General features: G+C 51.9%; 1 protein-coding gene across 1 annotated transcript in view; it reads left to right on the top strand.

Annotated features, from left to right (window-relative positions):
* The window catches only part of LOC115640831, a 70,417-nt gene extending 58,980 nt beyond the window's left edge, over nucleotides 1–11,437 (top strand). Inside the window, exons 8-9 of the mRNA XM_030543860.1 lie at nucleotides 6,794–6,801; nucleotides 11,427–11,437. The gene's annotated coding sequence lies outside the window, so the exon portion shown is untranslated. The remainder of the gene's footprint in view (nucleotides 1–6,793; nucleotides 6,802–11,426) is intronic.
* Nucleotides 11,438–12,019: the final 582 nt, after the last annotated feature.

The following is a 12,019-nucleotide window of genomic DNA, read 5'->3' on the forward strand; positions in this document are numbered from 1 at the left end:
AACCCAACAGAAGCAGAAGGAATTGCAGGCAGAGCTACAGATGCAGCTGGTAATCTTGAGGGAGCAGCAGCAATACCTGTCAGAGATCCTGCAAAGAGAAATCAACCTACTGCGCCCATGGACAAAAAGAGCTGACTCAGAGAGCATGCTGGGGCTGTGCTGAGAAGGTTAGCCCCTTGAGAGCAGGGACATGAGAAAGTGTACAAGCATAGCCTAATGCCAAGATGGGAAGAAAAGTTCTTTGGTTTGGGTGCAGAGAAGCAGGCCATATGGAAAGACCCGAGCCTGCATAGGAAATTCCTGAGTGGCAAACGGAGGGGCCAGGGCCCCAGGAAGGTAGAAAGAATGGAGAAGGTGTCCTCTTGGACAAAGACACATGAGGCAGGCTAGGTGGAGATGGCAGGGATGGCCGTGGACCTTGCAGACCCTCCTCCAACACACCTGTCGTGTGCTGCAGGGAGGTGAAGGATGAAATGGTTGGCACAGAGATGAATCAGGCAGGAGAGTTGAGCAGTGGTGTGTGCTCAGACCCTGATGGAAAAGGTTTTGGGGGATGCAGAAGCAGTAGAAAAAAGGCTACAGAAGAAGCTAGTGGCTTCAGAACAAGGCTCTGCAAGCAGTGTTAATGAGAGTGAGTGGCTGCAGGAGGAGAAGGATGGCCTCTGAGTTCTGGTGAGTACGAGGCAGTAGGAGTGCACAGCCGGTGACAGCGACTGAGATGGTGAGGGATGAATACTGGACAAGAGTAGAACTCGCCCCTGGGTTGGGCCGGATTTTAAGGAGGAGGGGGTATATAGGAGGGTGGCTTGGCCTGTGGCAGCAAAGCCTGGAGCGAGGCCAAACTGATGACCCAGTGAGCCCCACCTGAGAGGAAACAAGGGAAAACAGCAGCAAAAGTACAGAAGCAGACCTAGCTGTTCAGTATACGGCCTTGGGCCAAAACCTGGAGTCCAGGGTAGGACTGGGTTCTCCCACCGTCCCTAAGGAAGGGGACAAAGAAGACCATAGAAACCCAAGAAGGGCAGGCCAAGCCAAAATCAGGCTGAGGAAGAGCTCCCCACGAGGGTAGAAGACCTTGTTTCTGTTCAAGACATTTTTGGACTTTGTTTGGAAGGAGCGTGACCCAGGAAAGAGTGGACCAAAGGACAGTCAGGTGGTTGGAGATTGAGTTCCCAGCCAACAAACTGTGAGAATGACTATCAACGGGGTTGCTAGCCCAGCTAGAAAGCTGTGAGACGAGGCCTGGCCAGGATCTAGCGGTGAGTGAACTCTGGTACAAAGCTGCTTCCATTATGGAAACAGCCTGGTATTGGAGCATGGGTGGGGAGACCAGGGAGATGGGAGGGGTTACTGAGGCTGGGGTGGGGAAGAAGCTGTGGGGCTGGGAGGGGAAGGTACATTGGCCCAGCTTGTGGGAGGGATCCTGCTGGCTGTATCTGGAGCACTGTGTAGCCTCTTCTATGGGAAGTTCCCATGGATCAGTGAGGCCTGAATCTCTCCTGCTCCTTTGTTCTCTTTGGGCTTCACAGGAGATGTCTGGTGAACTGTCCCGTGGACTCTGTGCCCAGCACCACTCCGAAATTATTCGCTACCATTCAAAGAAACAGGGCACAGCTCAGCCTGTAGGTAGGCTGGAGACTGCACACTTCACTCACACACACAACACTGAGGTGCTTTGGGAAGCATAGTAACAAAGAAGAGATTTAAGTGATGCTAAGCAAGAGACAGAGACAAATTTCAAACAGACAAACAAAACCAAACACACTTTGTAGTGACTAAAACTGAATCTTAAGAGTCACAATCTTGGCCTTAGCAGTTTCCAGACTAACATCTCAGCTTTCCTAACAGACCTTATTTGATGTCCCTGTATGGTACGAAAATTCTCTGTCGAATCCTCCGATTTGATTGCTTTGCCTTTCGGTTTCAGACCCTCTGTTCTCCTCCGGGGGTGCCTGGACCCTGATTGTAACATCTCTCTTCCAGTCTCTGTCCCAGCCTCTGACACAGATGTATGCTGCAGCCAGCCCAGCTCAGAGAGCAGTGGGGACAGATGATCTCATCCTGTCAAACCAAGCAACATGGGTCCCATTGAGGCTTAGATGGAAGATCCCATGCACCTCCTGGAGGTAAGAACAGTTCACTCTTCTGGGCACTTGGGGCTATTGCAAGAAAGAGGGGGCTCTTGTTACATAGCCTATTTGTCATCATTGGTTTTTTATTCTCAGAGGATGTGTCTGGGATCCTGTTTCCTGCAGGAGGTTTGAGCAGGGAGAGATCACTCCCTGTCATGACCCCTGGGTCATTAACCCAGGTCTGCAGGGTTCATGGGAACAGCAACACTCCAGCAGGCCACCTGGAAGCCTACTAAAAACTGCCTACCTAGGACTTACAAAGTCCAGACCCAGTTTGAGGCTCCATCCCTGAGGCCTATCGGCAGAGTCCCAGAGAAGCTAATCGGCCCCCGGGACCTCCTTAAACCAACAGCAGGAACAAGAAGCTGTCTGAACACCCAAGCTGCCCTGTCTTCTGGACCATGTGTTAGCTGTTCCTGCTCCCACTCCCCAGGCTTGATTTCCTGGCATCCTGACTCGCTGGGACTCATCTGATTTGAGGGTCTGAACACAATTTGGTCTTTTGCTTCTGCTCTTCCAGGGTCCTGACCCAGCTGACTCTCGACTCCTGTCTTCTGAGTGTGAACTCTGCATCTGACCACTAGGTCTGGTTGCCTAGGACCCGGCCATGACACTGACTTTTCTACGATTCCTCCAATGCCCTTTTCTGCTCTCCAGCTCTGCTCTCCCAGCAAGACACACCAATCCCCTGGCTCCCAGAGTCCTGGTTGATGCTATTCAAGGGCTCAGGGGTAGTTCTTGTATTGCCCCCTCCATCACCACAGCTGCTTTTCCTACGGGAATCTCCCTAGTGCAGAGGAGAAATCTGCTCTTCTCTTAGAATCAGTCCTGGCAGCAATTCAGGAAGTCATAGAAGGGACGGTCTGCTCAGCTCCCTCCGCAATGCCGCTGTCAGAGGCCATTATTGTTGGGTGCCAAGTGACTGCGCAGGCAGCTCCTTGAGAGACTCCTAGGGGCAGGATAGCCGTGTTTGATGGTGACCTCTGAAAGCCATGCAGAGAGTGCAGCATTGACGAGACTCTCCTGCTGTAACAAAGGGTTTCTGTTCTCCTACCTAGTCAGCCAGTGAGGCCAGTGTGCAGCATGTGGAAGAGCTGTTTGGTGATCAGATGGAGGATTCACCATATAGGTGGCAGCAGCTGCAGATGCTGGAGTCCCTATGGTAGGGTTACCATGCGTCCGGATTTTCCCGGACACGTCTGGCTTTTTGGTTTTTAAATAGCCGTCCGGGAAGAATTTGTAAAACTCTAAAAGGTCCGGGATTTCCCTCCCAGTGCAGAGTGCGATGCGGCTGACATGGAGGCCAGGCTGGATTGAGCCGCTCGCATCCTGGTCTCCAGCAGCCAGGGCCCCTCCCCTGCTCCCCTCTCTCCTGCAGCCTCAGCGCACCGCACCGGCAGCGCTCTGCGGGGCGGGGCTGCACGGTCCGTGGGGGAGCACAGCACTGTGTCTGGTTCCGCACTCCAGACAAACTGCTCTGAGCAGCATGGTAAGGGTGGCAGGGGGTTGGAGAAAGGGCAGGGGGTCCCAAGGGACAGTCAGGGGACAGAGAGCAGGGGGGTTGGATGGGTCAGGGGTTCTGGGGGGAGCCTGTCAGGGGGAAGGGGTCTGGAGAGGGGTCAGGGCAGTCAAGGGGCAAGGAGAAGGGGGGGTTGGATGAGTCAGGGGTTTGGGAGGGCAGTCAGGGGACAGGGAGCGGTTGGATAGGTGTGGGAGACCAGGGGACTGTTGGGGGCGGGGGTGTGGATGGGGTGGCAGTCAGGGGACAGGTAGGGGGTGGAGTTCTAGGGGGGCAGTTAGGGTGAGGGGCCTAAGGAGGGGGTAGTTAGGGACAAGGAGAAGGGAGGCTTAGATAGGGGGTGCGGTCCTGGGGGGCAGTTAGGAGCAGGGGTCCTGGGAGGGGGCAATCAGGGGCCAAGGAGCGGGGGGGGTTGGATGGATTGGGGATTCTGTGGGGGGCAGTCAGGCGCCGGGAAGTGGGAGGGTGTGGATAGGGGGCAGGGCTACCACTCCCCCCATGGAGTGTCCTCTTTTTTGAACGTTCAAATATGGTAACCTCACCCTACGGGCCAAGCCTCCACTCCTGACAGTTCAGGCTAACCTGCCCCATTCTCAGTGAGTCTTTGGCTTTAGCTGCTTGGCCTGCCTGCCGAGACAGAGGACTCAGGTGTTTCCATCAGGCTGCTCAGTTGCAGATGCAGCTACCCAAAGTAGTGAAGAATGGAAGTGAAAGAGCAAAGCTGGACCATCCGCTGAGGTGCTTCAATCAAGTGAGCAGAGCCTGGGAGAGAAGCGGGAAAGCTTGAAGGTGGCTGGTGGCTGTAGGGAGCCCGGGGAGGAGAAATAAATAGTTAATGATGAATCCTACGGGCTTTGTCTTTTGTGGTGAAGGGTTTCAAATGGGTCTGCATGTCCATTCTGCGTGAGGGGGCTGGTTCGGGGTCTCTGCAGGGAACTGGGACTCTCTGCTACTGTGAGGCGGGCCGGGCATCTCACTATCCTTTGCTGCCTTGTCCCCTCCCCGCTGGGCTGCGAGCCCTGGCTGCCATCGGGCATAGGGGCACCACCAGTTTAATAATACTGCGTAGGGCCCCATAAATCCTAAGAACGGCCCTGGGTAAAACCCTGGATCAGGCTGCCTCTAGAGACACAGCCCAGAGGCACTGACTTCTAGGCCTGATTAGATGCCAGGGGGCAACCAAAGGAAGCCAATCAGGGGCTAGCAGAGCCCCCTGAAAGCCCACATCAGGGACTGGTGATCTCACCATTATCACCTGGTTCTGCACAGACTGGCCTAGTGCCTGTGGGGAGGGTCAGTGAGATGATTATCAGACAAACTCTGTGTCTGTGCATGTCCATCCGTCTCCTTATCCTCTTCTCCCAGGTTCTAGCTAGTAGAGGGAAAGGTTTGCCCCATAGTTAAGGTGCTAAGTTACCCTGAGCAGACCCAGGTTCCATTCTCTGCCCTGTGTGAAGTCAGGTAAGTCACTTATTCTGTCTGGGCCCGAATTTCCCCTTTTCTAAATGGGGGTAACAACCTTCCACATCGCACAGCAGCAGAGACATTGTGTGGGGCGGAGGGGGACAAATGAACCCATGTGCCTTCCCCCCACTGACTTGCTGCTTGCCTTGGAGTGAGCATGCTTACACAGACTCAGCATGCTCAGTAACATCAGCTGAAGACACTGCCCTGACTCTGCCCCCACACTACTGGCAGGTACAGGTGTCTCTGCACAGCAGTATGGTGAGTCGAAGCCCATGGAAGTTTGTGAGTTGCTCAGACAGTGCAGGGATGGGGGCCAGGTAAGGACCTGCAATAGCTAGGAGTGCAGCTCTTTCCTGTCCACATTAAATCACAAAAACGTCACATTGGGATTGTCACAAGATTTCCTAATTTCACACTGACTCCTTCGCTAGCTGGTGTTTCTCTTAATGCCACAGCTCTTGGAATCCTGTGATTATGTTGGGTCTAAACTTTTGGTGAACTTTGGAGCCAAAAAACACCCAGACTGGCCGTCTCTGCATAATCCTTTCTGAACCTTTTTTTGAACAAAGCACTGACCTGCAAACTACTCATGACACCCCCTTCCTCAAGTAGCCATTAGCCTTTATCTCTATGCATTTACTTGTTAAACTTGCTCTTCCTGTAAAATCTTGATTGATTATGCATGACCATTTTCTTTTATTAATCACTTTGTTTACTTCTGTGTATAAATATTGATGCTCACCCCTAATAAAGGCGCCACACTTATTCTAAAGCTTTTGGGGTAGTGTGAGCCCGTTGATCAACGCATTAGTGTCTGGTCTCTGACAGAATTGTGTGCCCAAAATTCCAACTCCGCACGAGCTTGGGTGTTGGAGAGGTGAGTGAGGACTTGCTTTATTACCTAACAATTTGGGGGCTCGTCCGGGATTCCTTCTGGTGCGGTACCTCTGTCCAGTGGTCAGACCACTCATATATGAATTGGCAAGGCGCCACAGGAGATTTCTCCTAGCCAATTCAATATTGAGGGGTCGTGTATTGGACAGCAGGGTAAACGCCAGTTGGAGGGCTCCTGTCAGACACCATGGGTCAAGGGACTAGCGTGCCTCTTGAGAGTCCGTTGGGGATTGTAAATAAGTTATGGAACGAAGGGAAACTCCCAGTACAGACAGGAATGTCTAGGAAAAAGTTGTACACACTATGTGTAAGGAATTGGACTGGGTATACCGCGGTATTGGCCGACTCGGAGATGAGGTGGCCTTCGTATGGCTCTTTCGAGCAGGCTGCCTTAAGAGGAGTAAAGAGCCAGATCGAAAAAGACCATCCGGGACAGTTATGTTACTGGTTTTGTTGGGACACAGCAGCAGAGCTGTGGAAATCTTTAAAAATTATGGCAGTCAGGTACTCTCCCGAGAGTGAACCCCCTCCAGGTTATTTCGATGAAGGGTGTAGACCACGGCGTGTTTTGACTCGTCAGCTGGTCCCCTCTGCACCTGCCCCTATTCCTCCGCAGGGGGACTCTCTCCTTGTAGCAGAGGGGAATCTGCAGGATCCCAGATTGGAATTTGTGCAGAAGGATGAGGAGGAATTGGAGGGGCAAACCTCGGGAGGAGTAGTTACTAGGCTTAGGTCCAAGCAGGTACAGCAGGGTGCATGCCCCCCCCCTGAGGATAGCCCAGAGGATGTCTCCGTCAAATCTCTTGCGAATAATAAAAGTATAGTTAGAGAGATGCCTTTACAGGTGCACGATCAACCTTATATGGGCAATGATGGACGATTGCAACATGCTAGTATTGTGGAATATAAAGGATGGCTAGAATGGGATTTGAAAGAGTGGGGACAGTTGTCAGGGTCTTTTGGGGAAAATCCCCGAAAGATCATAGAACTTCTAGAAAGATTGTTTTTAAGTTATAATCCTACTTATACGGATGTGGATCAGTTGTTAAGTAGAGTTTTGACCGGAGAAGAACGTAGTAGATTGTGGATGGCAGAAAGGACATGGGGAGATAGCAATGCAGCTAATCTTACTTGGATGGATAGGCGGGATCTGGCCGCTGGCTGGAATCCCCTAGACTGGACTCAGCTAAGGCTGACTCAGCTGCGAACAGATAGAGAGCGATTGTTAGAGAGACTCAAGGAAATGGCTTGCCGCTCGCCTAATCAGGCTAAGTTCATGCAGATTCGGCAGGAATCTGATGAGCCGCCCAGAAAGTTCTGGTCGAGGCTATTGGAGGGGGCCCGAATGTTCACTCAGATGGATCCTGAGAGAGAAGCAGACCACCCTACTCTTATTTCATTTTTTGTGAATCAGTCGGTGCCCCCTGTAAAGGATTACTTCTTAAAGTTTCGCCCTGGTTGGGGAGGTGAGTCAGTCACTTCAGTGTTGGAAGTAGCTGATTTTGCCTGGGAGAAAGAAAGGGAAAGTAGTAAAAAGAAAGAGAAAAAGGAAGAATATAAGCTGATGGCTTTAGCTTTTCACGGTGGTGTTCGAGGCAAAGGCCGTGGCCGTGGCAGGGGATTCCAGGGTGCCCGGGGAAGAGGGTCCTGGCGACCCCAGCCATCAGGAAATTGTTTTCAGTGCGGACAGCCTGGTCACTTTAAACGTGAATGCCCCTGGGGACGCCCAGAGGGTCTGGTTGCATCCGCAGATGCTTATACAAGTGAGGAATACACCCCTGCACCACCAGCTCAGCCCATCCCCCAGGCCTGGATCAACTACGGGAAACAGCAGCAGCCGCAGCAAACTCAGCCTCCTCAATGACGGTACCCCGGGGGCGAAGGCAAACAATGTGATGGTCTTATTTCCTTAATGTCTTTAGCCGGCTCCTTTCTCACTTTCTCCCCTCCCAGCAAAGAGCCTCGTTTAACCCTTTCAGTCCAGGGACTGCCTGTCTCTTTCCTCATTGATACTGGGGCTACTTTCTCTCTTTTAAATCATGCCCCCTCTCCCTGGCTATCCTCTGAGGTTAAAACTGCGACTGGGGTGGAGGGCAACCCACAGTCTCTGGGACTCACTTTGCCTTTGAATGTTATTTATGCTGATAAATGTTTTTCTCACCGTTTTCTTTTTTCCCCAGCTTGTCCGATCCCTTTGATGGGCCGGGATTTACTCTGTAAGCTTGAGGCTACTTTAACCTGCACTCCTGAAGGGGTAGGATTATTGATGACAGTGTTAGGAGATTCGGCCCCTACTCAGGGTAATTGGGAAACACCTCTCTCTCTCTCCCCTGACCTCACTGACTTGCCTTCAACCCTCTGGGGAATTTCTGACACTGATGTTGGCCTGCTCCTTTCGGCAGAGCCCGTAAGGATTCAGGTAAAGCCTTCCTTAACCCCCCCCGTCAGTCCCTCAATACCCCCTGTCGCTGGAAGCCCGGGAGGGCATCCGCCCCATTATCGAGGGATTCATTGCACAAAAGCTAGTCCGCCCTCAGCGCACTCCCTGTAACACCCCTATACTGCCTGTCAAAAAGCCTCCTAAAAAGGACGGAGACCCTGTTCGTTGGCGCTTTGTACAGGATCTACGAGTTGTTAATCAGTATGTGGTCCCTCTTCATGCAGTAGTTCCTGACCCAGCTACTATCATCAGCCAAATCCCCTGGGATGCTGAGTGGTTCACTGTTATTGACTTAAAATCAGCTTTTTTCAGCATTCCTGTGCACCCAGACTCTCAGTATCTCTTTGGTTTCACCTGGGAGGGACAAAGTTATGTCTGGCAACGACTTCCTCAAGGCTACAGAGACAGCCCCACGATTTTCAGCCAGTGCCTCCGCCACGACTTGGAAGGTTTCACCAGTCCGCAGGGATCCACATTGGTCCTATACGTAGATGACATCCTATTAGGTAATCGCGAAGAAGCTGCCCTCCGCATCGATGGTAAGGCACTTTTATTATACCTACACACCAGAGGCCACAAGGTAGACCCTAAAAAGATTCAGTGGGTCTCACAGAAGGTCCGATATCTGGGCTTCCTGTTAACCCCAGAAGGAAGACAGATGGACCCAGCCCGCATAAAGACTATTCAAAACTGCCCTCTACCGAACACCAAGAAACAACTTCGAGGTTTCTTAGGATTAATTGGCTTCTGTCGCCCCTGGTTGCCGTCCTGCGGGGAGTTAAACAAACCGCTCCACCGACTCACTGCTAACCTTGCTCCTGACCCTTTGCAGTGGTCCCCGGACACTATTCAAGCCTTTCAGTTACTCAAGGACAGTGTGGCCTCCTCCATGTCTCTCCGCCCCCCCAATTACAGCAAACCCTTTCACCTTTTTGTCCACGAGAGGGGCGGAATTGCTAGTGGTGTCCTTACCCAGCTGAGCGGGCCCCACCATTTCCCGCTTGCTTTTTACTCTCAGCAAATCGACCCTGTCGCTCAGGGAACCCCATCCTGCACCCGAACTCTGGCAGCAGCTGCCCTGCTGATCACAAAGGCAAAGAGCCTAACCCTGGGTCATTTTACCACGGTTTGGACCTCTCATGCCTTGTCAGCCCTTCTGCGTAGGGGCACAACCCAAGTCTTTTCGGCCCATCGTCAGCAACAGCTAGAGGCCGAACTCTTAGAAGACACTAACCTAATTTTTGAAAGGTGTGGACCCCTTAATCCAGCTACCTTGCTTCCTGACCTGCCAGTCCCCCAGGACCAGCACGACTGTGTGGAAGTAGTTTCCAGCATCTTACAGATAAGAGACAACCTGTTTGACGTGCCACTGGACAACCCCGATTGCATCCTCTTCTCGGACGGAAGCTCCTTCTATGTTGATGGCAAGCGTTTCACTGGTTATGCTGTCACCTCTGAATGGGACATTCAAGAGGCCGCCTCACTGCCAGGCAACTGGGGAGCCCAAGCCGCTGAACTCTATGCCCTGGCCCGAGCTTGCCAGTTGGCCGCTGGTAAGACCGTTACCATTTTTACTGATAGCAAATATGCTTTTGGAGTTGTGCATTGTCATATCCACCTCTGGAAGTTTCGAGGTTTCCAGACAGCTGCCGGTAAACCCATTCAGCACCTCCCCCTCATCCACAAGCTTTTGGACGCCCTCCAAAAACCCTCTGTCCTGGCTGTAGTTCACTGCCGGGCCCATACTAAAGATAGCAGCCCCGTTACCCGTGGGAATGCCCTGGCTGACGCCTCCGCCAAGAAGGCTGCCACCTTACCTTTAGCCATGCCCACATTGGCTATTGCAACCTCCTCCTTTACTCCACCGCACCCCGTACCAGTACCCGCTGCTGAACTAAAATCATGGGAAAGCCTCGGGGCCACTCTGGTCAAAGGGACCTGGCTTATGCCAGATGGCCGAGCCTGCCTCCCTCGCTCCACATACCCCGTGGCAGTTCGCTGGCACCATGATAAAGGGGGTCACTACGGCACGCACGCCCTCGTGGACACTATCGCTCGCTTTTGGTATGCTCCAGGCATTCAACCCTATTGCCTATCAATAGTGAAAGCATGCAGCACATGTCAGCGTAATGGACCTGCTCCACCTCTTAACAAAATTAAGGGTGGAAGACCTCCGCCTGCTGCTCCATTTCAACATCTTCAAATTGATTTTGCAGATATGCCAAAGGCTTTTGGGAAAAAGCACCTCCTTGTTTTGGTTTGCCCTCTGACTTCCTGGGTCGAAGCTTTTCCTACTGCTAATTGTACTGCTGCCACAGTGGCGAAGATTCTCCTTAGAGATATTGTACCCCGTTTTGGCATCCCTCTTGTGCTCGACTCAGATCGCGGACCTCACTTTACTGGTCATGTCCTTGGCCATTTAGAACAAGGACTGGGCATTTCACACTCCTTTCATACACCCTACCACCCCCAGTCTAGCGGGAAAGTTGAGCGTATGAATAGGGAACTTAAGTTTACATTGGCTAAATACTGTCAGGAAACAGGATTAAAGTGGCCTCAGGTACTTCCCTTGGTCCTGTTTCACCTTCGTACTCGCCCAACCCGCGCATTGGGATTATCCCCCTTTGAACTGCTCTATGGACACCCCCCTTTCAAAGGCGGGGCGCTACCACGTGCTGATGTTTCACTATTGGGAGGGGATCATATGACTGCGTGTCAGTTTCTCTCCCTACAGGCTCGCCTCCGTACCCTTTGGAAAGCCTCGCAGTTTTCCCAGACCGTGCCGCTGGAGGAACAAATCCACCCGTTCCAACCAGGGGACTTCGTCTGGGCCAAAAAGTTCGTTCGTGACGACACCCTCCAGCCAAGGTTTACTGGACCCCACCAGGTTCTTTTGACAACCCAGACTGCAGTGTTCCTGGAAGGACGCAAATCTTGGATCCACCACTCCCACGTCAAGCCAGCCGTAGTGGACCACAGTGACGGACCAGCAGCTCTTGTCACCACTGAGGACACTGCCTTCGACCAGTGGACCAGCTTACCTCTCTCAGACATTAGACTTAAATTAACTCGAAAAAAATGAGAGGACCCTTTATTCTGACAACTGTATGTTTTTTATGCTTTTTCAGTTTATTTTCTGCTTATGAAGATAATGCTTTTATTAGATATTCCCACGAGGTTAAAACTCGTATTTTAGGAAATAGAAGTGATTGCTGGGTATGTACTCAATTTCCAGTAAATGCAGCACAGGGACTCCCCTTCACACCCATTCCCCTAACCACTGCTAATATGACTTGGATGCCACCGACTAGAATAAAAGATCCAGTCCAACCCAATCTTACGTGGGACAAAACAGAAGTGCCAATTAACAAATATCTCAGGGTAACCAATCAAACAGGATCACTGTGTTTTGTTAAAGAAAAAGGGTCAACTTTTGTGGGAACAAGTAAATGCAACATATATTTTAATGGCACCGCCTTTAGTAAAAATCTTGGCTTCAAGCCTTGCGCATCCCACTTATCCCATATGTGGATCCCTCACCCCGATCCAACCTTTTCAACTTTTTCA

The sequence above is a fragment of the Gopherus evgoodei genome, unplaced genomic scaffold (genome assembly GCF_007399415.2).
Source record: "Gopherus evgoodei ecotype Sinaloan lineage unplaced genomic scaffold, rGopEvg1_v1.p scaffold_32_arrow_ctg1, whole genome shotgun sequence".
Classification (NCBI taxonomy): Eukaryota; Metazoa; Chordata; order Testudines; family Testudinidae; genus Gopherus; species Gopherus evgoodei.